At 37.3% G+C, this 25,000-nt stretch overlaps 1 protein-coding gene across 3 annotated transcripts in view; it reads left to right on the top strand.

Annotated features, from left to right (window-relative positions):
* The window catches only part of LOC128251011 (uncharacterized), a 622,894-nt gene that overhangs the window by 197,273 nt on the left and 400,621 nt on the right, over positions 1–25,000 (top strand). The window contains exon 1 of one of the 3 annotated variants that reach the window (XM_089343605.1): positions 17,635–17,877. The exons of the other annotated variants lie outside the window; for them this stretch is intronic. The gene's annotated coding sequence lies outside the window, so the exon portion shown is untranslated. Of the gene's footprint in view, positions 1–17,634; positions 17,878–25,000 lie in introns of those variants that run through there. 3 annotated transcript variants of the gene reach the window in all.

A 25,000-nucleotide genomic window follows, 5' to 3' on the forward strand; every position in this document is an offset into this window, starting at 1 on the left:
GGTTAGCCTGAGGCTATAGCAGAAGGCACTTGCCCAAGGTGCCATGCAGTGGAATTGATCCTGGAACCATGTGTTTGGGAAGTAAACTTCTCACCACACAGCCACGCCTGCATCTCTTCTTTTATTCTTCTACTTGTTTCAGTCATCTGACTGCAGCCATGCTGGAGCACATCCTTAAAGGGCTTTTAGTCGAAGAAACCAACCCCACCAGGACTTATTCTTTGTAAGTCTAGTACTTATTCTATCTGTTCCTTTTGCTGAACCACTAGGTCACGGATACATAAACACACCAACATCAGCTGTCAAGCAATGGTGGGAAGAACACACTCAGGCACAAACATGCACACACAAATATGTACATACACACACATACATACACATATATATGAAGTATAAAGAAAGGGAAAATTGTAGGTGTAGACAAATTTTAATTCATGATCCAGGTTGGGACAGAACCAATATACATGCTACAAATTGTTTCAGAGTCTAATTAATTCCAAAGACAAAAACGAAAACCTCTTCTTGAAATAAAAATTAGATTCTTCATCAGGAATTACATAGTGGTATGAATAATTACAACCAATAAAAATATACAAAGCCCTTTCATAGCCCAGATGGGAATGAACAAATATATGATTTAAGTTATTGAACGAAGCTTGACAAATTCAGTTACATTTTTTGTAAATGGAGGAGATTAGATGTTAATATGGAATAAAATATTTTTTATTCATTTCGCTATACGATCGTTTCATAGAGAAAGACAATAAATTTATTTTGAGAATCTGAGTTGTCAATGAGTGCTCATCAGTAACACAAAGGCGGCCAGCTGGTAGAAATGTTAGCATGCCAGGCAAAAAGCTTAGGAGTATTTTGTCTATCTTTACATTCTGAGTTCAAGTTCTGCTGAGGTCAACTTTGCCTTTCATCCTTTTGGGGGTTGATAAATTAAGTACCAGTTGCGTACTGGGGATTGATCTAATCGACAGACTCCCTCTCCGAAAATTTTAAGCCTTGTACCTAGAGAAGAAAAGAATAAGAAAACAATATAATAAAACTAAATAAAGAAAAAAATGGGACTTTAGAATTACATGGGTAAGGTGTTCTTACTAATTTCTGTAATGTGTAGTTGTTCTTGGAGTCATGTCTATTTAAAACACAACATATACATGACAGGCTTCTTTCAGTTTCTGTCTACCAAATCCACTCATAAGTGTTTGGTCAGCCTAAGGCTAAAGAAGGCACTTACCTAAGATGCCACGCAGTGGGACTGAACTCTGAACCCGGAACCATGTGGGTTCTTACCACACAGCACACATGTACCTATGTATGCAGAGGTTACAGTGCTTTCTTAGTTTCCTTCATTTGATTTTCTTTTTTGTTATTCTTTGCATGATTATAATATGGCAATAATTCATAATCATTTAACACCAACTCCGAAATGGTGAAGAACAGGTATTTATTTGTTGTATTTGATTATCTTTACAACCATTAGATAGACACCTGTGTGTGTGTGTGTGTGTGTGTGTGTGTGTGTGTGTGTGTGTGTCTATATGTACATATATACATACGCACACATGAATGTAGATGTATGTACCCATACATGCTCACAAACATATATGTACATTATATATATATATATATATATATATATATATCTCTCAAAAGGATGTGTTATAATACTATTCCACATATACAAAAACAGCCATACCAACAATCGAACATACTTCCATCATCACTTGCCCCATGGATATCATTATGGTTTTGACACCTGGGCAGTACCATTCAATCTGGCGGTGTTAACAGCACTAAAATAAGTATATTATATATATAGGCACAAGAGTGGCTGTGTGGTAAGAAGCTTGCTTCCCAACCACACGGTTCTGGGTTCAGTCCCACTGTAGGCAGGTGTCTTCTACTATAGCCTTGGGCTGACCAAAGCCTCGTTAGTGGATTTGGTAGACGGAAACTGAGAGAAACCCATCATATATATATGTATGTGTGTATTTGTGTATCTGTGTTTGTCCCCCCATCCCTCGCCACCATTACTTGACAACCGATGTTGGCTTGTTTACTTCCCTGTAACTTAGCGGTTTGGAAAAAGAGGCCAATTGAATAAGTACTAGGCTTACAAAAAATAAGTTCTGGGGTCAATTTGTACAACTAAAGGTGGTGCTCCAGTATGGCCACAGTTAAATTACTGAAACAAGGAAAAAGAACAGAAAAGAAAAGAAAATATATATGTGTATATATATATATATATATATATATATATATATACACACACACACACACACATACACACATATATAAATATATATATATATAAATATATATGTATGCTTATATAACTATATATATATACATACATACATACATATATATATATATATATATATATATATATATATATATATATATATATATATATATATGCATACACATACACACATATTTCTAACTCGATTGCATATTTGCTATAGCAACTGGGCGGCCATTACTGTTCATAAAGAAAGAAGAAAGAAAGAAGCGACCGAAGAGGGGGATGGGTATGTGTGTGCGCGTGTGTGTGTGTGTGCGTGTGCACATGTGTGGATGTGTGTGTGCGTATTATAATTATTTCTAGGAATATATACTCAACCTCCGATGCTTGTCCATGAAATATTGAGAAGCAAAGTTGAGTTTGGCAGGAAGTGAATCCAGAACATATCTCATGAACACTCCCCCACACACACACATACACTCCACCCAACTCACACATATAGACATCCACCCGTAAATCCGAGCCAATTAGGAAGCCTGTATGCAGTAACTCAGCCTGCTAGAAACGGTAGTTGAATATTGAAAAATAAAATCACTTAAATTTATGTTGCTGTTTTTGTTGTTTAGCCACAGGCTAGCTTTGATCCAGTAGACCTATGATCAAACCTGTTTCAGTTATGGCTATCCTGCGTATTGATATATAGTTTATATCTAATTGTTGTATTTTGGGATGGCCATTTTTTTTTTTTTGTTGCCAAATAAACACATGCACTATATATTTGTTCATTGCTCGTTTATCATTTTAACTCATCAAAAGTGGCGAGCTGGCAGAAATGTTAGCATGCTGGGCAAAATGCTTAGCAGTATTTCATCTTTCTTTACATTCTGAGCTCAAATTCCGCCAATGTTGACCTTACCTTTCATCCTTTCAGGGTCGATAAATTAAGTACCAGTTGCATACTGGAGTGGATCTAATCGACTGGCCCCCTCCCCCAAAATATCGGGCCTTGTGCCTAGAGTAGAAAGAATATATTAACTCATGTCCATTGTCTAGAAATCTTTCATCACACATCTGTGACCTCTTCAGTATCACTTTTTGTTTTCATGTGTGCTCTTGCTCCACTTACTCCAAGTGGAGCAAGAGCACGCATGGAAATGGAAAGTGTCACTGAAGACATCACAGATTTCTGGACAATGGACACAAGTTAAAATAAGAACAATAATAATCGAGTGAAGAACGAATATATATTGCGTGTGTTTATTTGGCAAAAAAAAAAAAAAAAAAGAAATGACCATCCCAAAATACAACAATATCTGTTTCAACACACAATTTCACATCAGGAATCTTGCAACACAAATATATATCTAATTCCATGGGTTCTTAACTTATGAGGGAGCTGTAGTGTAGCCATTGTGACATTTGGCATATCTTGGGCATTTTTACACCTGCTACAGCCTACCTCTCTCCACGTCTGGCCACAGTTAATTTCTTCCAGAAAGAGGGATACAGACAAAATGAAAGAGAAATAAAACCACCAACCCCAGTACATCACTGGTATTTTATTTATTGATTCTGAAAGAATGAAAGACAAAGTCTACCTCATTGGTATTTAAACTTGTAGCTCAGAGAGGTAGAAAAAATATTAGATGACAATCTAAAGACTCTGCCGTTTTGGTTTATTACGGCTGAATGGACAAAGTTAGACGGAGAAAATAACATCTGCTGGACAATCTACATGTAATGTCCACCCAAGACACATCACCAATGTATATACGTCGAATCTGTGACTGAATCTTTAAGATGAAGACTGGACTCTGCAGCTAATTCAGAATGAGCACGTTAGCTTCCTTCTCTTCTGTTGGAGCTTTCCATCGTCTGCAAAATTAAAGGAAAAGGAAAAATAAATTTGTTAATGTTTCCCTTTCTATTTCTAGCAAGTATAGCAACTCCGTAAATTTTCCTGCCACAGTGATTATTTAGTAAATCTGATCGATGATCAACGCTAGAAACTATTTAAACATGGAGAATTTTGTTTGAGAGAGAGAAAAGGAGATAAAGAAAACAAAACCAAAAACAAAGCAGGAAGCAGTAATCGATTTGCAAATAATATGCTTTTAAAATTCTTGATTAAATTCTCATTTAGATAAAAATAAATGGAGAAAACACTTATTTTAAGTATAAAGCAGTTGTGAATCTCTCTTCTTTCATTATATGATAGCATGTTTGCACACAGCTAGACATTACACAGATACCAAAATATATTATAGCATGTTTACATACGACATAACAAACACAGATATAAAAATATGTGATAGCAGGTTCACATGCGACGTATGCAGATACTAAAATATAACATAACATATTCATGCACATCTAGACCTTCTCTGACACCAAAATGTATTATAAAATGATTACACACATGCAAATACAAAAAATGCTGTCGAGCTGATTGGAAGACATTTAAACTAAATGAATGGGTACAGCAGTGCAGTGGCTATATGGTTACATTAGTGCTAGGACATTTTATGTAACAACCATGTAGTATTTAATTAAAAATAACCATCTGCTGTGGCTCTGACAACATTACCTAAGTGATTAACATTAATTTATTTTGCTGAGTAAGGGAGACAACTTTTGACATGTTTTAGAATTATGAAACCTTGTCAGTGAAACAGACTTCATTGTACTTAGCAAAGTTATTTATCTTTTATCAGTTTCAGTCAATAGACTGCAACCATGCTGGAGCACTGCCTTGAAGAATTTTATGTCAAATGAATTAACCTTGGTACATAATTTTGTTACACCTTGTATTTATTTTATCAAACTCTTTTGCTGCACTGCTGAGTTACAAGGATGTAAACATACCAACACTGGTTATCCAGTGGTGGTGGTAGTGGGACAGACACAGACTCAAAGACACACACACACATACACGACAGGCTTCTTTCAGTTTCCATCTACCAAATCCATTCACTTGGCTTTGGTTGTATATATATGTGTATGGTTGTGTGTGTCTGTGTTTGTCCACCACCACTGCTTAACAACCAGTGTTGGTGTGTTTATGTCCCTGTAACTTAGCAGTTTGCCAAAAGAAACAGATAAAATAAATACCAGGCTTAATAAAAAACATTGACTCATGCAGATTGTTCAATGTGGTGCCCCAGCATGGCCACAGTCAAATAACTGAAACAAGTAAAAGATAAAAAAGAAAAGGATTTTATTTACTTCTCTTTTTGTTTATATTCCATCTTTTTTTCCAGAATATTCTTTACTGTGTTTCAAGCGTTTCATTTAGTTAATTAATTTGGTTGAACTAATGATCTTGGTTATTTATCATGGAGATGATAACCGTTGTTGGAGGTGGTCTTGTTAGCTTTAACTCCAGGACAAACCTGATTGAGCAAACTATGATCAGAGACATTCCTTCCATGACTGTCTTGTGTGTGACTCTATATCAAGGCCTACATTATCCAATGTGTTCTTCCTTTTTCTGAGTTTTGCAAAAGATTTGGTTACTATCTCTAGCTGGTCATTCTACTGTATAGATAGTGACTTATTGGTTCTAGGTGATCTTGTTTGACCCCAGGTTAATCCTGATTGAAGAGACTTATGATGAAGTGTATTCCAACCATGACTATCCATCCTCATAGCGATCTAATACTATATTCGCTTAATTTCAATTCCATTCATTTGTTTTAATTACAAAATTATAACTTCCAACATTGGCAACTAGAGAATAAGGTATTTATTTTTTGTTGAGTGGGTCCCTCACGAATGGTTGATATGACATTAGACTATTGCCAAGGACCTGTTGCGAGATTCTTGTAACTGAAACAAGATAACAACAACAACACCAAAAGTAATAATAATAAATAATAATAATAATAATTCTTTCTACTATAGGCACAAGGCCTGAAATTTGCGGGGAGGGGATTAGTCGATTACATCGACCCCAGTGCTCAACTGGTATGTATTTCTTTGACCCCGAAAGGATGGAAAGCAAAATTGATCTCAGCTGAATTTGAACTTAGAATGTAAAGACGGATGAAATGTGCTGTTAAGCATTTTGCCCAGCATGCTAATGGTGCTGCCAGCTCACCACCTTAATAATAATAATAATGATAATCCTTTCTACTGTAAGCACGAGGCCTGGAATTTTGGTGGGAGGGTTAAGTCAATCACACTGACCCTAGTACTTGACTGGTACTTATTATTGACCTACGAAAGAATGAAAGGCAAAGTTGACATCAGAGGAATTTGAACTCAGAACGTAGTGACAGCCGAAATACCTCTAAGCATTTTGTCCAGCATGCTAACGATTCTGCCAACTTGCCACTTTGATAATAATTATGATGATGATAATGATTTTAAATTTTGGCACAAGGCCAATAATTCAGGAGAGTAGGTGAGTCGATTACATCTACCCCAGTACTCAACTGGTACTTATTTTATCAATCCTGAAAGGATGAAAGGCCCACCCTAACCAGAACAGCTCATGTACTGAGGAAAATGTTGTCAAGCAATATCTTCTCTCTAGTGACCTCTATTTTGAGCCAAGACAACAGGATGTAGAATAGGAAGCAAAATAATTGTTCCTAATGTAGGTACAAGCTCAACGATTTTTAAAGGTAGTGGGTTAGTTGATTGTGTTGATTCCTGTACCTGACTTGGTATTTTATTTTATGGACCACAATGTACTTGAGGCAAAGTTGATCTTGGCAAGATTTGAATTCAGAACTGAAACAGCTGAAATAAATCCCACAAGCTATTTTGACTGATGCTGCAGTAACACAAAAGACACCTTGAAATATTTGTTCCAGCTCTTCAAGTTTTGAATTCAGATCTTAACTGGCGTCAGCTTTTCCTTTCATTCTTCCGAGGGCCAGAGGACAAAAAGTAAAGTTGACTCAGCAAGATTTGGTCTCCAAACAGTTTGAAAGATGCTGATTTACAAAGTAATGATTTACAAAGACTGGGGCTATCAATCTCTTTCTGTTTGGGTCATTAATTTGTTCAGAGATAACAGTTTCTACTTGAGTTAACATCCTTCCAATTCTTCAACAGTTTGACCTTATACAATAAGTTCTGTTTGCCGTTGACTGCACTCAGGTAACTCTCTGACACATCACAGAGCTCTTTTCAGGTTACTGAACACCAAACCAAAGTTCTCACAGTTAGAATTACAATTGTTGTTTCCTCCCCAACCCTTGTCAGTGCCATCTGGCATCCTGAGTGCTGTGTCGTACAATTCTGTCTTATTTTGATGAGGATAGAGGCCCCTTCTTTGCTACAACACCAAGGCCCACAAGCCCCTAATGATGCCTCTCTTCTTATATCATCTCCACTTTGCAATGACTTGTCATCACCTGACTTCCAATTAGTATCACTGAAGAACAAAATTAAAAAAATATAGAAAATAAAATGTAAAATAATAAGAATATACCATTACAAATTTTAATGTCTTTTCTTTAGCACTTTCACATTCTTTCTATCAAGATAAAGAACAAAAAATTTCTTAATGAAAAAAAATAACATGCAAAACCCAAACAGAAGAAATCAATAACAGAGAAAGGAAAAAATGTAATGTGTGTGTGTGCATGTGAGTGTATGTATGTATATATGGATATATGTGTATGTATATGTATGCCTTATGTAAAATATATAAAATTAAGATTAAGGGAGAAAAAAACCTAAAGTATAGAATTAAAATATATTCTGTAATTGTTGAGGAATTCCATAACCTAAAGAATAAGTCCAGAAAGGTTTGGTTTAAAAACCAAACCACCGTCAATCTTCAGTAATGTTTGGTTTGATGAGATTACATACTCTCTGCTCATTAAAGAAATAATTAGACTGCACTGACAACTTAGTGAATGAAAGAGCATCTCTTTGTAATGATCTGATATAGTTTTAGATTAGAGCAGAGGATCATAGATATCCGTTTTATTTTCTTTGTGAAACGAGCACTGCAAACAGTCCATATTGTATGATAACATTCTGTTTAGCAGTTGTGCCATCGTAACTGGGAATTAAAATAGAAAATGTTTTACATGCCATGGAAACAGGATAGATTTTGGACAAAACAAAAAAAAGATGTGTTCAGATGACTTCTTTCTGTGGTAGGAATTTTAGTTCTCTAATATAAAACGAGGAGCCTGCAGGGATTGTGATAATAGTGGTGATTGTGTTGATGATGATTGTAGTGATAGTATGATGAGGATGATAACGAGAAGAAAGAGAATGGTAATTGTAGGGGATTCAAAGTTAATGGTAGTGATGATGATTATGATGATGATGGTGACGATGATGATTATGATGATGATGGTGACGATGATGATAATGATATTATTATTATCATTATCATTATTATTATCATTTCCACTTTACCTTTCATCCTTTCGGGGTTGATGAAATAAGTACCAGTTACGCAATGGGGTCGATGTACTCAATTAACCCCCTCCCCCAAAATTCCAGGCCTCGTGCCTTTAGAACAAAGGATTATTACTATTATTGTTATTATTATTATTATTATTATTATTTGAAGGTGGTGAGCAGGCAGAATTGTTAGCATGCCCGGCAAACTGCTTAGTGGTATTTTGCCATTGGTATGTTCTGAGTTCAAATTCCGCCAAGGTCAACTTTACCTTTCTCACTTTCGGGGTCGATTAATTAAGTACTGGGGTCGATGTAATCGACTATCCCTCTCCCCCAAATTTCAGGCCTTGTGCCTATAATAGAAAGGATTATTATTATTATTATTATTATTCAATAGTCTTATTTTTATAACGTGCTTTCACTTCACTACCGAGCGCAGCTCTGTGTGCCTTGGGTATGTGCTGTGGTTTGCTGTGATGCTCTTATGGTTACTGTATTGAAAGTGTTTTGTGTAGGATGTGTGCTGTGCCCAGTAGTGCAATTTTCTGTATGTTATATATATTTGTAAGTCCCGGTGTTTTTGTTATGTATTTGTCTGAATATTTTTTTATTATACCTAAGGCACCTACTATGATAGGAATTGTTTCTGTTTTTAGATTCCACATTCGAGTTACCTCTATTCAGGTCTTTGTATTTTGAAAGTTTTTCCATTTCTTTTAGGGAAACGTTGTCATCTGCTGGTATTGATACATCAATTAGAAAGCATATTTTTTCTTCATGATCTTTTGCCTTAATTTCTCTATCTGTGTGTATTGGCATATCCCAGAGTTTTATTATTATTATTATTATTATTTCAGGGTTATTTGGCTTTTATTTCTAGCAAAATAAGCAATCATGCAGAGTTTTCCTAATGGGTTCCTTAATTAAGTAGCTCATATTCATCTTGTTGCTGTTGTTGTTTAGCCCTGGATCTGACTTGATTAGGCAGACCTCTGCTCAATCATATTCCAGTTGTGACCATCCTTTCTGTTTCCATGATACAGAGAACCCGGGATCACATTACTTGACATATCCTTTTCTAGGATGTTGGAATGTGATTTGAGGAGTATTTGGTTGCTCTTTCTGGCAAGCTGAATGACTGTTGAGGTTTTTCTGTTGTTGTTGTTACTGTTGCTGCTGCCACTGCTGCTGTTGTTGTTGTTGTTGTTTTTAGTGGTAGAGATGGTGGTGGTGGTGGTCATGGTGGTTGTGGTTGTAGTGATGATGATGGTGATAATGGTTGATAAGTTGATAGTAATAATGTTGATGGTGATGTTGATAGTGATAAGGATGACAGGGATGATGGTGATGATGATGATGATAGTGTTGTTGCTGATAATAATGACAATTTTGGTGGTGGTGGTGGTGATGGTGATAATGACGTTGATGGGGATCATGATAAATATGGAAGAAATGAATGCTGGACACCAATCTCTTATACAGACAATTCTGAACTCTTGGAGTTCATTTTCCTGTAAAAAAGAAATAATTCTTTCTACTATAGGCACAAGGCTTGAAATTTGAGGGAAGGGAGTAAGTCAATTACATTGACCCCAGTGTGTAACTGGTACTTATTTAATCGACCCTGAAAGGAAGAAAGACAAAGTTGACCTCGGCAGAATTTGAACTTGGAATGTAAAGATGGATGAAATACTACTAAGCATTTTGCCCAGTGTGCTAACCGTTCTGTCAGCTCACCACCTTCTGTAAAGAAGAAATAATGGACAATGACAGCTAATCGCAGGATCCCTGACTTTCTTCAGTCCATCACATTTCACAATAGAAAAGATTAACTTTGATTGGATGTATCTTTGAAAAGATGAAATATAAAACCTGGACATTCATTTGAATCCCATGAATAAGACAATCTATGGAGCCTGATTGTGTTGAAGGAGCTTTGTGGAAAAAAAAACAAACTTACATTTCACAAGTTAATGAGGATGTAAGCAGATGCAATTAGATTTAATGCAATTAGATTTAACGAAGCAACTGGCCTTGCCATGGAAAAGGACCACTGACAGAAGTGGATCGGTCAATGTTGTATGTACTTTTGTGTGTGGACTTAATGTGTTTAGAGAAAGGAAAGAGGATGTCGAGCAAGATGCGGGTGGTGGTGGTGATGGTGATGATGGCAATGATGATGATGATGATGATGATGATGATGATTACAGTGTGGTTGTAATAGATAGTTTAATGATTGGGGTGGGGTGGGGGTGATGGTGGTGATATTGGTGATGTATGATGATTGTAATGTATGGTGGTCTTGCTGCTGGTGATGATGAGGTTGTGGTGGGTGATTGCAATGACAATGATGGTGACAACGATGATGTTGGCTGTGGCAGTCATAGTGGTAGGAATGGTAATTTTACAGATGATGATGATGATGATGATGATGATGATGATGACGATTGGAAAATCGAGGCGAAAGGTGCTGATAATGATGATGACATTGCTGATAACAACGACAATGATGACGACGATGATGGTGGTGGTGGTGTCTTATTTGTCACAGGGGCATCGGATGAGGGGAATATTACAAGGACAATTTACAATTTGTTTTGGTGTTTTACATAAAAAATGAAGACAAGGAAGGGCGAGGTGAGGGAAATGAGATAAAACAATACATGCTGTACAAAATATGTGAAGAGATCTGTGATGCAGTCCTCCTGATTCAGGAGAACCTTCAACTAGAGCTTGTCAAGGAACCTCATGGATCCAGGACCACCCTGCACCAACAAGGGTACAAACCCTCATCCAGCTGTTCTTCACCAATCTACAGGCACATGCTTAGAATAGGTCCATTTACTCTAACCATTTTTTGCTACTTGCCCACCTTCCCACTGATTCACTGGGAGAGACAGCCCTTTCCTTGCTACCGTCAGGGGTTGACCAAAAGGGAATGTGTCTTTCCTGAAAACTTTCAACTTTGAACCCTACACATTTTCTGTTGTGTTGCCATAGCCACTAGATAGAGGAATGATGATGATGATAACGATGACTTTTATTAACCACAAAGGCAACAGGTGTTGGGGGGGGGGGGGTCAAGTTTCAAAAATATTTTTCAAAATCAATGGAAAGGTTTATGCAGGATTACAGATAAAAATTAGTCTGAAAAATAACTGTAGGAAAGGAGTGAAATGAGACATTCTAATGAGACAACCATCTAAGGCCAATCATTGAAACTTAAGGAATCTATGCTTACCCTGACTTCCAAATGGGATTGACCTCTTCTTACTTAGTAGTGTAAAAAAAAAAATAAATGAGTAAAGCTATCTTCTTGAGTCCTGCCGACTCATAAGGGTCAGTTTCATAGTGTGTATATTCCACACCTGGATGGGATGCCAGTCTTTCGCTGGATTAACTCATTTTTACCAGCTGAGTGGACTGGAGTAATGTGAAATAAAGTGTCTTGGTCAAGAATGCAATGTAAGAAAGGAGTAAGTTTGTACAGTGGGGACAAGTGTGGGCAGGATTCTCTAAAAATCCTACCACTGGTGTAAGGGTGAGAGTGTTCCATGAGGGGGAGAGAGTTATGATAGCGATCTTCTAAATGGAAGTCCACATTTTTCTAGCAGTTGTTGTAAAGAGTTGTTGATGTTTAGTTCTAGGTTGGACTTGACTGAGCAGACCTAGGCACTCTAGCCATGACCACCCTATCTTTTGCTCAGACATTGCCTCTCTATTGCCTTATTATTTTTTTTTTTCCTGAGTCAGTACAGTGTGATTTTAAGTGGGGGATTTGGCTGCTATTTTTAGCATGTTGTATGACAACGTAACAGTTCCTTCGTTAGCTCAATGTCGTTGGTGTTTAGTCCTAGGTCAACTTGAACTTAGCAGACATTCATCTGTGACTATCCCTTTTACCACCTCAACATACATCCACCTTCCTTTTCGAGGCGATAAGGTGCATTATTTGAGAAATGAGATTTGGCTGTTATATCTAGCAAGTTGAATGATTGGAATGTGTAGAGTATTTATCAATTGATTTGCAATGAAGCAGGTGGGGGATCTTCTAAAGTCAACTCCTACGCTGGGTTTGTGGTGAGGAAGGGGTCGGTGAGCTGTATGTGCTGGGTGGTGGTGGTGGGAGTGGTGGGGGTGAAGTGGATAGTGAGTGTAATGTTTATATGGGTGGGTGGGGAGGAATACAAGTTCAACAATCTTTCTGAGAGGGTGAACAGGAGGGAGAAAAAGGGAAGAGTTGGGTCGTGTAGTGGTGGTCGGGTTTGGAGGAGGATGTTATTATCTGAAAGATTCACGAACCACATGAAAGAAAATGGGCTTAAATAGTGTGACACCTCTTGGCAACATTTACCACCACCACCACCACCACCACCACCACCACCACCACCACCACCACTACTACTACTACTACTACTACTACTACTACTACTACTACTACTATCACCACCATTATTGCTCAATATCCCTTCTCTCAAGGGCTAGGGTGGGAGCCTCTGTGTTGTCAGTCAACATGTTAGAAATAGCAACCAAATCCCCTTCCGAACCGCATCCTATCACCAAAAAAGGACAACTTACATAATATGGTTAAGTTCCCTACACAAAGGAAAAGATGGGATGGCCATATTTGGAATACTTCCAGTCATAGATCTGAGACCATCTTGTTATTTAGCCCTAGGTCAACCCATATTAAGCAAGCCAAATAATCAAAGGAGTTCCAGCCATGGTGATTCCAGTCTTTCTGTGTAACATCCTGTAAAGTCAAATGCCGAACCACTAAGTTACAGGGACATAAACACACTAACATCGGTTGTTAAACGATGGGGGGGGGGGGGCAAACAAACACACACACACACACACACACACACACACACACTCACGATGAGCTTCTTTCAGTTTCCGTCTACCAAATCCACTTGCAAGGCTTTGGTTGGCCTGAGGCTATAGTAGAAGACACTTGCCCAAGGTGCCATGCAGTGGGATTGAACATGGAACCATAAGGTTGGGAAACAAGCTTCTTACCACACAGTCACGCCTGCACCTATGTATGTCCAGACTATGAGTGGTTTAGTTCACTTGGGTAAATGCTATAGTTGATCAACCATTAGGTTCCAAGATCACAGCTAAGTCTGTACATATTCCTTATATACTGTGAATTTTATTCCTTGTAAACTGTAAACTTTCCACATCTAAATATTCATACCTTGTCTCTGATGATGGAATACCCAGTGTATGGACATGCTAACCAACCACTTGGGTTATCCCAGAAACGACTGTAAGACTTCAAATTCACCTTACCCTAATTAAATTATTCTAAATGACTTGAGATACTCGTTCTGTCTTGGTTTTGATTTTTCCTCTAATATAATCATCATCATCATAAACAAATGTGTGTGTGTGTATGTGTGTGTGTGCTTGTGTGTTTATCCCCCACCACCGCTTGACAACTGGTGTTCATGTGTTTATAGTTTGGTAAAGAGACTGATAGAATATGTACCAGGCTTACTGAAAAAGAAAAAAATAAGTTCTGGGGTTGATTCCTTTGACTGAAAAATTCTTCAAGGCCCAGCATGGCCATAGTCTTATGACACAAACAAGAGATAAGAGATAAAAGATATACAATACAAGGTGATGTCCCCTTTTTAATGATGCTTGGATAACATCAAGAATATTTGACTGCAGATTTTAGTTGTCTTGATGTTTGTTTAGAGCAGGAGTTCTCAACTATTTCTTATCTACAGGCCCCTTTGATTACCACTTTATCCTGGTGGGCCCCTATAACCATTCGATGTTTAAAAACTAGTTTTATAGAAACTTCTTTCCAAATTCCTATTTTGTTTTTCACACATTAACTTGTGTAGGTTGAATTGTGTAAAATGTTTCTTGCAATCTCTCTCTCTCTCTCTCGTGTCATGGCATATTCATACCGTTGACAGATCATGGCTTGTTTTTCCTTCATTTATTTCTGTCTCTCGCAACATCATCCAGGTTTTTCTTGCTCTGCACGTTCATTCTCTTCTTCATCCAGTCGAACATCTTCATTCTCTGCCTACCTCTTACTCTCCTTCCTACCAGCTCTCCGCTATGTAACACTCCATTCCATCATCCTCTCTGAGAAAATGACCAACAAATCCTCCACTGTCTCTCTCTGATAGTATCCATCTCTTGCATTACATAACCAATACACACATCTAAAACAAAATTTCTTCACTATTGTGGAGCCCCAATTTACTGTTTTGTTTTGTGGACCCCCAAAAATCTTATATGGATCCTGGTTGAGAACCACTGCCCTAAGCAGATGCTTATTTTGCTTAATGAAAACCCTGCTGTTACTTGCAATACATACCAATACATACATTTAAGGCAAATTTTTTTTCAGGGACCCTTTAAACACCATTGTGGATCTCCAATTCATTATTTTCATGCATGGTCCCCCAAAAAACTTATATTGACCCCTCAGGGGCCATATGTACCCTGGTTGAAAACCATTCGTGTAGGGGGTCTTTCGTTGGTTGGTGGACAACACCTGGCTCTTCACCTTTTATCTGCCACCACCACCCACCATCCTTCTTCCACCATCTACATATCTAGTGCCTCCCCACCACCACCTCCATCTCAGTGATAAGATTATCACTTGAGATTGAAGACAATGGTGGTGGTGGTGGTGGTGGGTATGTTGAAGTGATGTGGTGACGGTGGTGGTAGTGATAGTATCAGGGAGACATAAAGGTTATTGTTCCTTCTCCTCCCCCCGCCACCGTCGCCCTTCAATCAAATCAAATCCTTTGGCTGAATGAATAACTGGGGTTGGTGCATTTGAAGTAGTATCCGTTGAGTCAACACATACAATGCTCACACGAGTTGGCACACACACACACACACACACACACCATGTAGAAGCTATCTTATTGACTCCTGTACTTCAGTTCTGATTGACCAAATCTGTGACCAAAGGCATTCCATCCATGACCATCACATTTTAATTTTAGACATTATATGGGATTACGTTATTCAAATTGTCCTTTAAACACGGTGGGTGTGAAATGAAGGATAATTGGTTGATATTTCTAACAGTTCGTATGATCCTATACAAACGTTTGAGTTGTTATTTAGCCTGGTCAGAACTACTCTAGAAGTCTTTTGAAGATCAAAAGCATTCTAAGTGTGACCATCCCTTCTCATTTTAGAACTAGATTATCCATTTAGATCCCTAATAGTTTGTGCAAGCCACTACCAATACCAGAGGCATGAAAGGGTTCAGAAAGCAGAAGGTCAGAAGGGCAACAGAAGATCACTGTGTAAAAAAAAGTAGGGCTTACATGCCATGGACAATGGATACAGTGGGACCATGCATTAAGCAACTGTAGACCTGGAGAAACTCTGGAGTACTGATTAGGGAAAGTTATCTTCTTTCTTCTGCACTGGCAGACCTCATGCTAGCCCCAAGCAACCTTAAAATCTGGGGTAAAGAAATGACTCCCTCCTGTGACTTATGTGCATTAACTCTTTGCATTTTGAATCACATTTTGACTGGATGCCTTAAGATACTAGAAGATCAATACAAGCAGAGACTTAACAAAATCCTTACATAAACTAATAAATGGACAGATTTGCTGAGAATTAAGTCCTACAAACAGGAATCACCATTTAGAATATCATTTAAAGGGAAGTGAGAAAGCTTCTAAAGCCAAAGCAACTGAGGGGAGCCCATTTTCTATTTTATATCAGTCCTCAGACTGGGAGATGCAAGTAGATTTAAAGGCTACAATCATCTTTCTAGGAGAGATTGCTGTAGCATCACTTCAACCAGACATGTTCTTTCTGTTCAGGATCACAAGAACGATAATCAAGAATGAACTCACAGCACTGGAAGAACAGATTTGCCATTTGTCATCAACTGAAGAAAATTAAATATCAGGACTTGGTCAATGAGGTTCTTGTCAAAAGTTTGGCATGTTCTCTATTGAAACCAGATACTACAGTTTCTTCATGAAGTCAGTGTAGTATGTTCCACAGACAATGGAACCCAAACTGAAGAAAGTCATTAGTGAAATAACCATAAGAGATGGGACCAGCTGAAGACCTTCCTGTAAATGCACAGCTAATTCAGCCTGCATTGCATCAGTCAGGTGAAAGGATGAAACACACATCACCCCGAGATACCTACTGAAGATACAGAAGGGATCCAAACAATGTGATAGATTTAGTTATCATCAAGAGAAAGAGCTTCAGTCACTCCTGCAGTTTCTACTTGCAGCAAAAAGTCTCTGATGTTAGTTTTATTTTAACATGTACATTTATACATATATGTGTAGATATATACTTATGTATAAATAGATATTTATATGCATATGTGTGTGTGTATTTATATGTGATACGATATGATAGATAAATATATATGATATATATATATATATATATATATATATATATATTACGGAGATGCACTTGCATAGCAAGTGACCTGATCTGAGATCGTGTGCTGGAACGAAAACAATTGCAGCGTGGAAGGTGTTTATAAGCCATTTAAAATAACACACAAAATTCGTTAGATTCACTTCAACATTTAAATTTAATTTGTCAAAATATTTTCGTCGCTTTGAGACCGCGACCTGTTCACTGACAAAATTCTGTGTTGAAGTGAATCTAACGAATTTTGTGTGTTATTTTAAATGGCTTATAAACACCTTCCACGCTGCAATTGTTTATATATATATATATATATATATATATATATGACCCATAATTGATGCCTCAGGTAAGACTGACTACTTCAGGATTTGTGGGGAAGTGGGGTATGAAGGTGGATGGTTGGGGTATTAAAAAGTACTCAGGATTATTGGAGAAGATGGTGGTGTGGTGTAGTTTTACAAGTGATAAGGAGATCATGTGACATCTACCCTAGTAACGTCTACCCAGTTACTTCCTTACAGCTGCAAGGTAAAACTGAAAAAAAAAACAAAACAAGTAGATGACTTATGAATCACACACATACACACACAGGCACACACATATGCACACATGCGACATGCTGTGTATCTCTCTTTTTGTCTCACACACACAACTCACTTTCTCTTCCTCTCTCTGTCTTTCATTCACACACACTCACACACACTTTATGTACACAAACACACCTATAATTTTATCAGGGCTTCTAGATTACAAAAAGCAGGATATATGAAGGAAACGACAGACATTTAAGTCATATAATTCCAAGCTCATACTTTAAAACTGACCCAGAGGTAAATACCTGTCTTTCTTTTCTCCTGTATTGTTTAATATTACACTGCATCTGAGCTCTGTATTTAAACTCATCAGCACCATCATTAACACTCTCGGCAAAATGCTTAGTGGTATTTTGCCCATCTTTATGTTCTGGGTTCAAATTCTACCGAGGTCGACTTTGCCTTTCATTCTTTCAGGGCCAATGAAATAAGTCTCAGTCGAGCACTGGGGTTAATATAATCAACTAGCCTTCAGCCCCAGATTTCAGGCCTTGTGCCTAAAATTGCCTATAGTAGAAAAGAGGCCTTCCTGGATCAGGAGGATCACATCTCTATCATCCCCCCCTGCCAATTTTTTCTTTTTTTAAGCCTTCGTATGCTATGCATATATCCCTTCTTTTACAGTGTATGCCATGTATATTTTCTTTCTTTTCTTTTTCTTTTAATCATTTCATTATATGTAAACCCCCACACTTTATGTCTGTCTTTGTATTATCTCCCTCATCCTTCGCCCTTTCGGCAAATAAATGAAACCATTATTATTAATATTATTATTATTCAAGGCAGCAAGCTGGCAGAATCATTAGCATGCCAGGCAGAATGCTTAGCAGCATTTCGTCTATTCTTAGGTTCTGAGTTCAAATGCCACAAAGGTTAACTTTGCCTTTCATCCTTTTGGGATCAATGAAATAAGTACCAGTTATGTACTGGAGTCGATGTGATTGACTAGCCCTCTTCCCCAAAATTTCAAGCCTTGTGTCTATAGTAGAAAGGATTATTATTATAACTAGCTGGCTCCGTGCCATCAAAAATGACGGCTAATTGTAGTATTTTGTAAATAATTATGGATGGTAAATCAAATTAATACACTTGTCAATGTTATCTAGTTATTGTCTTTTGAGATGTGACATTGATCATCGTTTGTTACTGAAAGAACGCTGGTTCACACATACTAACATTCACATACTTCCCTTGTACATGCACACACATACATACATACAGAGTTGAAACGTTGTTTGATTTTTCTTTTCGACGTTGAATGTTCACTATCCCACTTCCATTGAACACACACACACAAACGTTCACATACCTCCCTTTTACATACACACACACACACATATACTCACACTGCCACTACCAGTTTACCATCACCCCTTCTTTCCTTATTCATCTATCACCCCTTACTTTCTCATTCACATGTTGTGACAGAGAAAAACACAAGAGTATTATTATAGTAGATAATTATCATCATCATTATCATCATCATCATCATCATCATCATGGCAATGAGCTGACAGAATTGTTAGAACAGTGGAGAAAATGCTTAGCAGCATTTCGTGCATCTTTATGTTCTGAATACAAATGCTGCCAGGCTCCACTAGGCCTTTCATCTCTTCCAGGGTCAATAAACCAAGCACCAGTTGAATACTGGGGGTCCATGTAATTGACTCACCCCCTCCCCACTCACCCCCACATTGCTGGCCTTGTACCAAAATTTGAAACCATTATTATTATTAATATTGATTTGACTCACGCTCAGTCTTATGCCTAGTAGTATTTATGTGGATTATGTGTGTTACTACCTGTCACCTTAGGTACCCACAATTTTTCAGTAGTCTTTCAAGTGCTTAGAACCCTCCTGATAATCCTCTTTCCTGTCTTTAAGTAGCAAACTTTCTGTCGAAGCTCTGCAAGAATTCTATTCCAATCTCCTTCAGCCATTTCTCTATATCTTTGCATACAGTTCCCAATGCACCAATTTATTAAAGGCACAACCTTTACTGTTTTCATATTCCAAATTCTTGTCATTTCAAATTTTAAGGGATTTATTATTATTATTGTTGTCGTTGTTGTTATTGTAGACATCACACAGTATACAATGTTGTGAGGTTGTTGATTGAAGATATTGTGTCTACCGTGGGGTTTGTACTGTTTGTCAAGTCACAACAAGGATCTCACACAGACAGTACTTTACACAATATGCATGCAGTGCTGTCTGTCTGAGGTCTGTTGTTATTATTATTATTGTCCTCCTCCTCCTCCTCCTCCTCCTTCTTCTCTTTCTTCTTCTCTTTCTTCTCCTCTTTCTTCTTCTCCTCTTTCTTCTTCTTCTCCTCTTTCTTCTCCTCTTTCTTCTTCTCCTCTTTCTTCTTCTTCTTCTTCTTCTTCTTCTTCTTCTTCTTCTCCTTCTCCTCTTTCTTCTTCTTCTTCTTCTTCTTCTTCTTCTCCTCCTCTTTCGTCTTTTTCTTCTTCTTCTTCTTCTTCTTCTTCTTCTTCTTCTTCTTCTTCTTCTTCTTCTTCTTCTTCTTCCTCTTCTTCTTCTTCTTCTTCTTCTTATTATTATTAGAATGCAAAAAGCCAAAGCAAATGCCACAAAAATATGTTGCAGTGTTTGTTCCAACATTTTACATTTTGAGTTCAAGTCTCACGATGGTTAACTTTATCTTTTATTTTTGTCTTTTTATCCATTATCATCACCATCATTACCTCATCATCATCATCACCATCAACATCATCACCATCAACATCATCACCACCACCACCACCACCACCACCATCATCATCTTTTCACTTCAATGTGAGTTTCTACTGCAACACGAGGTGTACCCACATGTTTCTGAGATATGTGCTAGCATTGTGCTTTGGGAATGTAACAGTTGTTTTCTTGCTGCAACTGTTTTTCATGTTTGTGTTGGTTTGTTTCATTTCTGGGGGCTATTTTATCATTAATTGGGTGTAATATGAGTTGTGTTGAATGTGTGTGGTATTATGTGTTAAGCAATGATTGTGGAGAATATCTCCTATGTGGGTTGATGAATTGAATTTGTGCTACAAAAGGATGTTGGCTACCTGTTATAATAAGGATAATAATAATAATGATAATGATAATATAATAATAATAATAATAATAATAGTAATAATAAAATAATGATAATAAGAATAGTAATTAGTTATTATTATTAGTGTTATTACTGTAACAATTGAGGATAATGGTTAACGGAATTAGTGCAGCGCCAGAGAAAATGCAATATTTAATCGTATTTTCCTGTCAACTTTCTTTTGCAAATTTCTGTGGCCAAGCAAATACCCTTTCATTGAAAGAGATGTGATCCTCCTGATACAGAAAGGCCTCTAGAGATAATCGAGAAACCCCACTGTCTAAGATTTCCCTGAAACTCCAAGAGCAAATGCCCTCTCCATTTCCTTCTCTTTGACTCACAGGTCTACACTTAGAGAGGTACCATCCACTCTTGCCATTTTCGCAACTTTCACCCACCTTTCAATAATCGCACTCAAAGACAGCACTTCGCTCTCCACTCTCATGTCCCTGTAACTTAGCAGTTTAACAAAAGACAGCAATAAAATAAGTACTAGGCTAACAAAGAATAAGTCCTGGGGCCAATTTCTTTGACAAAAATGCCTTTCAATGTGGTGCTCCAGCATAGGCATAGTCAAATGACTGAAACAAGTAAAAGAATATATATTGAAGTAAGAAGTTAAAATGTTAACTGACATTTTAATGAATTCAGTGGTTTTTAAAGAATTTAAGACCATTAGAATAAATATGATTCTATATCATCAACAGAAATATATGTTTTATACAAAATGTAGTGTTGCAATTTCTTGGAATCCTCTCTAACAGTGTTTCTGAAAGTTATTTTTGTTATATGAGTTTGATAAGATTTTACTAAAATTGTGGAAGCCATTATTTTACAGAAAATCCTTACAGTTACTCTAATCTCAATATCAATAATTAAATGAAAGAAAACTTGTTATAGGGAGAGAAATTGTATATTTAAACATGTACTTTTAAAATAGTGAATATTCTTTTTATAAAATATATTTTCATTTAAATCTTGTATTGCAAAAATTAAATATACCACCTTAAAATTTCATTACCCTTAACTGTGGACAGGAGTTTTATATACCAATCTATCCATTGTTAAGGAATGTCAATGTTTGGAACTATTTCCCATTGAGATATGTCAAGTTTATTAAGGCAACACGACCTACAGGGAATACCAATTCTGTTTTGTTTTTTTTTTGAGATATCTAACATCATTACTGGAATAACCATGAAATTTAATTTTGCAGTTAAAGGGTTAATTTTATTAGTGATAACTTCATTTTGTGGAATGCCAAAATTCTTTTAGAAATGCAGTATGTTTTTCTTTGATTCCATTTCAAAAAAAGACTTCTCTAGGAAGATATCTGATAGAAGATAAAGAACTTTTGATGGCAATGTTTAGAAACTCATCTAAACAACTAAGAAAGTTCTTTTAATGTTATTATGAGTTACAACTTTGGTAAATAGAATTTCCCTCTCTTGCAATGACAGTTATAATTTTGTGAAATTCCAACATGATATTTCAATGTCTTCTTTTGAAGCAATCATCCCTTTAGAATCATTCAATAATTTACTTTTAGAAAGGAGTAAAAAAAAGATTAAGATTAAATCATAAATTTCTCAATTTTGTTTTGTATCTAAAAATATGACAGTTGTAACACTATTAAGATAGAACGTGACGTTATTTTGATTTCATTCCAAAGAAATGTTATCCATCATCGCTGCTTTATGTTAAAGATTTTTGATTATCCCTGCCCCATACAAACCTAGCTGATGATTCTTCTTCCATGTCACTACTTTGCTGCTTTTCTACTTTCACGTTATACAAGACATCCACCCCAATTCCTAAATCATATACGAGCAATGAACAATACTTTACTAATAGATTTGTCTAACCTTCAGTAATAGATTTGTCTAGGCGCAGGAGTGGCTGTGTGGTAAGTAGCTTGCTTACCAACCACATGGTTCCGGGTTCAGTCACACTGCGCGGCATCTTGGGCAAGTGTCTTCTACTATAGTCTCAGGCCGACCAAAACCTTGTGAGTGGATTTGGTAGAAGGAAACTGAAAGATGCCCGTTGTATATATATATATATATATATATATGTGTGTGTGTGTGTGTGTTTGTTTGTGTGTCTGTGTTTGTCCCCCTAGCATTGCTTCACAACCGATGCTGGTGTGCTTATGTCCCCGTAACTTAGTGGTTTGGCAAAAGAGACTGATAGAATAAGTACTAGGCTTACAAAGAATAAGTCCTGGGGTCGATTTGCTCGACTAAAGGCAGTGCTCCAGCATGGCCACAGTCAAATGACTGAAACAAGTAAAAGAGTAACCAATGCTAGCATGGGAAAATGGGCATGAAGGAACAAATATGCAATATTTTTTACCAGATTGTTTATTACTATTTATTTCTGAAGAATTGTAGCTTGGAACTGCAGTTACGTTGTAATCTCGATCTGTTTAGACTTATCTAATATACATGCACGCACACACACGTGCAGACACACACACACACACACATGCACACACACACACAGAGACACACATGCATACACACATGCACACACATACACACACATACACCATCACTTTACATTCACTTTTCATGCGGATATAAGATGGACAGTTTGCCACTGTCCAAATCAGTTCTTATCCAGAATTTCTATCCCCTGAGATGAGTTGAAGAACTCTGAGAAAGGAGTAAAAAATACTGCCCTCCTTTCTTCTCACTTACATCCTGTTTTTGGCATGGCTCCTATCACTCACTGCCCTTCTAAACACCAAACCATTACAGACTGCACTGGGTCTATTTTAGCACAGCACCAACAATGGAGAGGTTGTTATGCCATACATCAGACTAAAAACTTCTCTCATTATCTCTCCCTTCATTTGCCATCCACTTTCCAGAGTGTATTGAGTGCATTTAATCATGTAATTAATTCTGTTGAGATTACCTTTTGAACCAAAAGGCTGAGAGCACCCACTATCCTGCTGCATCACTGTCAAAAATAGGTGCAGATAGACATATATATATATCTAGAGTAGATAAAGTCCGGGGTACATATGTTTCATAGCGATCGGACCCTTAGAAGTAGTAAATATACCACAGGCTACCTGTCAGGCCAAGGATATCTTGAAAAAAAAAATGAAGTTTACATTGTTGTAAGGAGGTGCATGTTAACATACGGAAGATTGAAAAACTTCATTTTTCAAGATACCCTTGGCCTGAAGAGTTGTTGTTGGCACTCTGTCGCTTACGACGACGAGGGTTTCAGTTGATCCGATCAACGGAACAGCTTGCTCGTGAAATTAACGTGCAAGTGGTTGAGCACTCCACAGACACTTGTACCCTTAATGTAGTTCTCGGGGATATTCAGCATGACACAAAGTGGGACAAGGCTGGCCCTTTGAATTACAGGCACAACAGAAACAGGAAGTAAGAGTGAGAGAAAGTTGTGGTGAAAGAATACAGCAGGGTTTGCCACCATCCCCTGCCGGAGCCTCGTGGAGCTTTAGGTGTTTTTGCTCAACACTCACAACACCCGGTCTGGGAATCGAAACCGCGATCCTATGACCGCGAGTCCGCTGCCCTAACCACTGGGCCATTGCACCTCCATGGCCTGAAGAGTAGCCTGCAGTAAACACCTCGCTTGGATATTTACTATTTCCAAGTTCCACTTTCTATGAAACATAAGTTGCCTGGATATTATCTATTCCATTCCTTAACTCTTATATATATATATAGAATGAGCTTCTTTCAGTTTCCATCTACCAAATCTACTCAGAACGCCATGCTGTGGAACTGAACCCATAACCATGTAGCTGGGAACTAAGCTTCTTACCACACAGCTGAGCCTGCAGATTTGTCAAAGATACTTTTGCTGAAAATATTCCAACTGTATAAGATAAATTTTTCATGTTAACATCGTATTTCACAATGAAACAAAATACAGAATGTTTTTGAAAACAGTTGTATTGTCATTATTTAATATCATAATACTAAGGATTGCACTTTTCCAAAAGACATCTCTGGTTTCTCAATTTTGTTAGCAATTTTGTCATCGAGATCTGCATTCCATTTCAGCATGTTTCCAGAATGTATAAGGCAAGTTATATTTTACCATATATGGTTACTTTATGATCCACATGAGGATCCACACAATGAATTCCAGTGTAGGGTTAACGTACAGAAATGGTTTTATGGAGATTTATTATGAGGTATAACATATTACATGGCTATGAAATATTATTGATAAGAGTTTGACTGTTTGTACATTGAGTATAACAATATCAC

Source organism: Octopus bimaculoides, chromosome 27, assembly GCF_046866305.1.
Source record: "Octopus bimaculoides isolate indiv1 chromosome 27, ASM4686630v1, whole genome shotgun sequence".
Taxonomy (NCBI): Eukaryota; Metazoa; Mollusca; class Cephalopoda; order Octopoda; family Octopodidae; genus Octopus; species Octopus bimaculoides.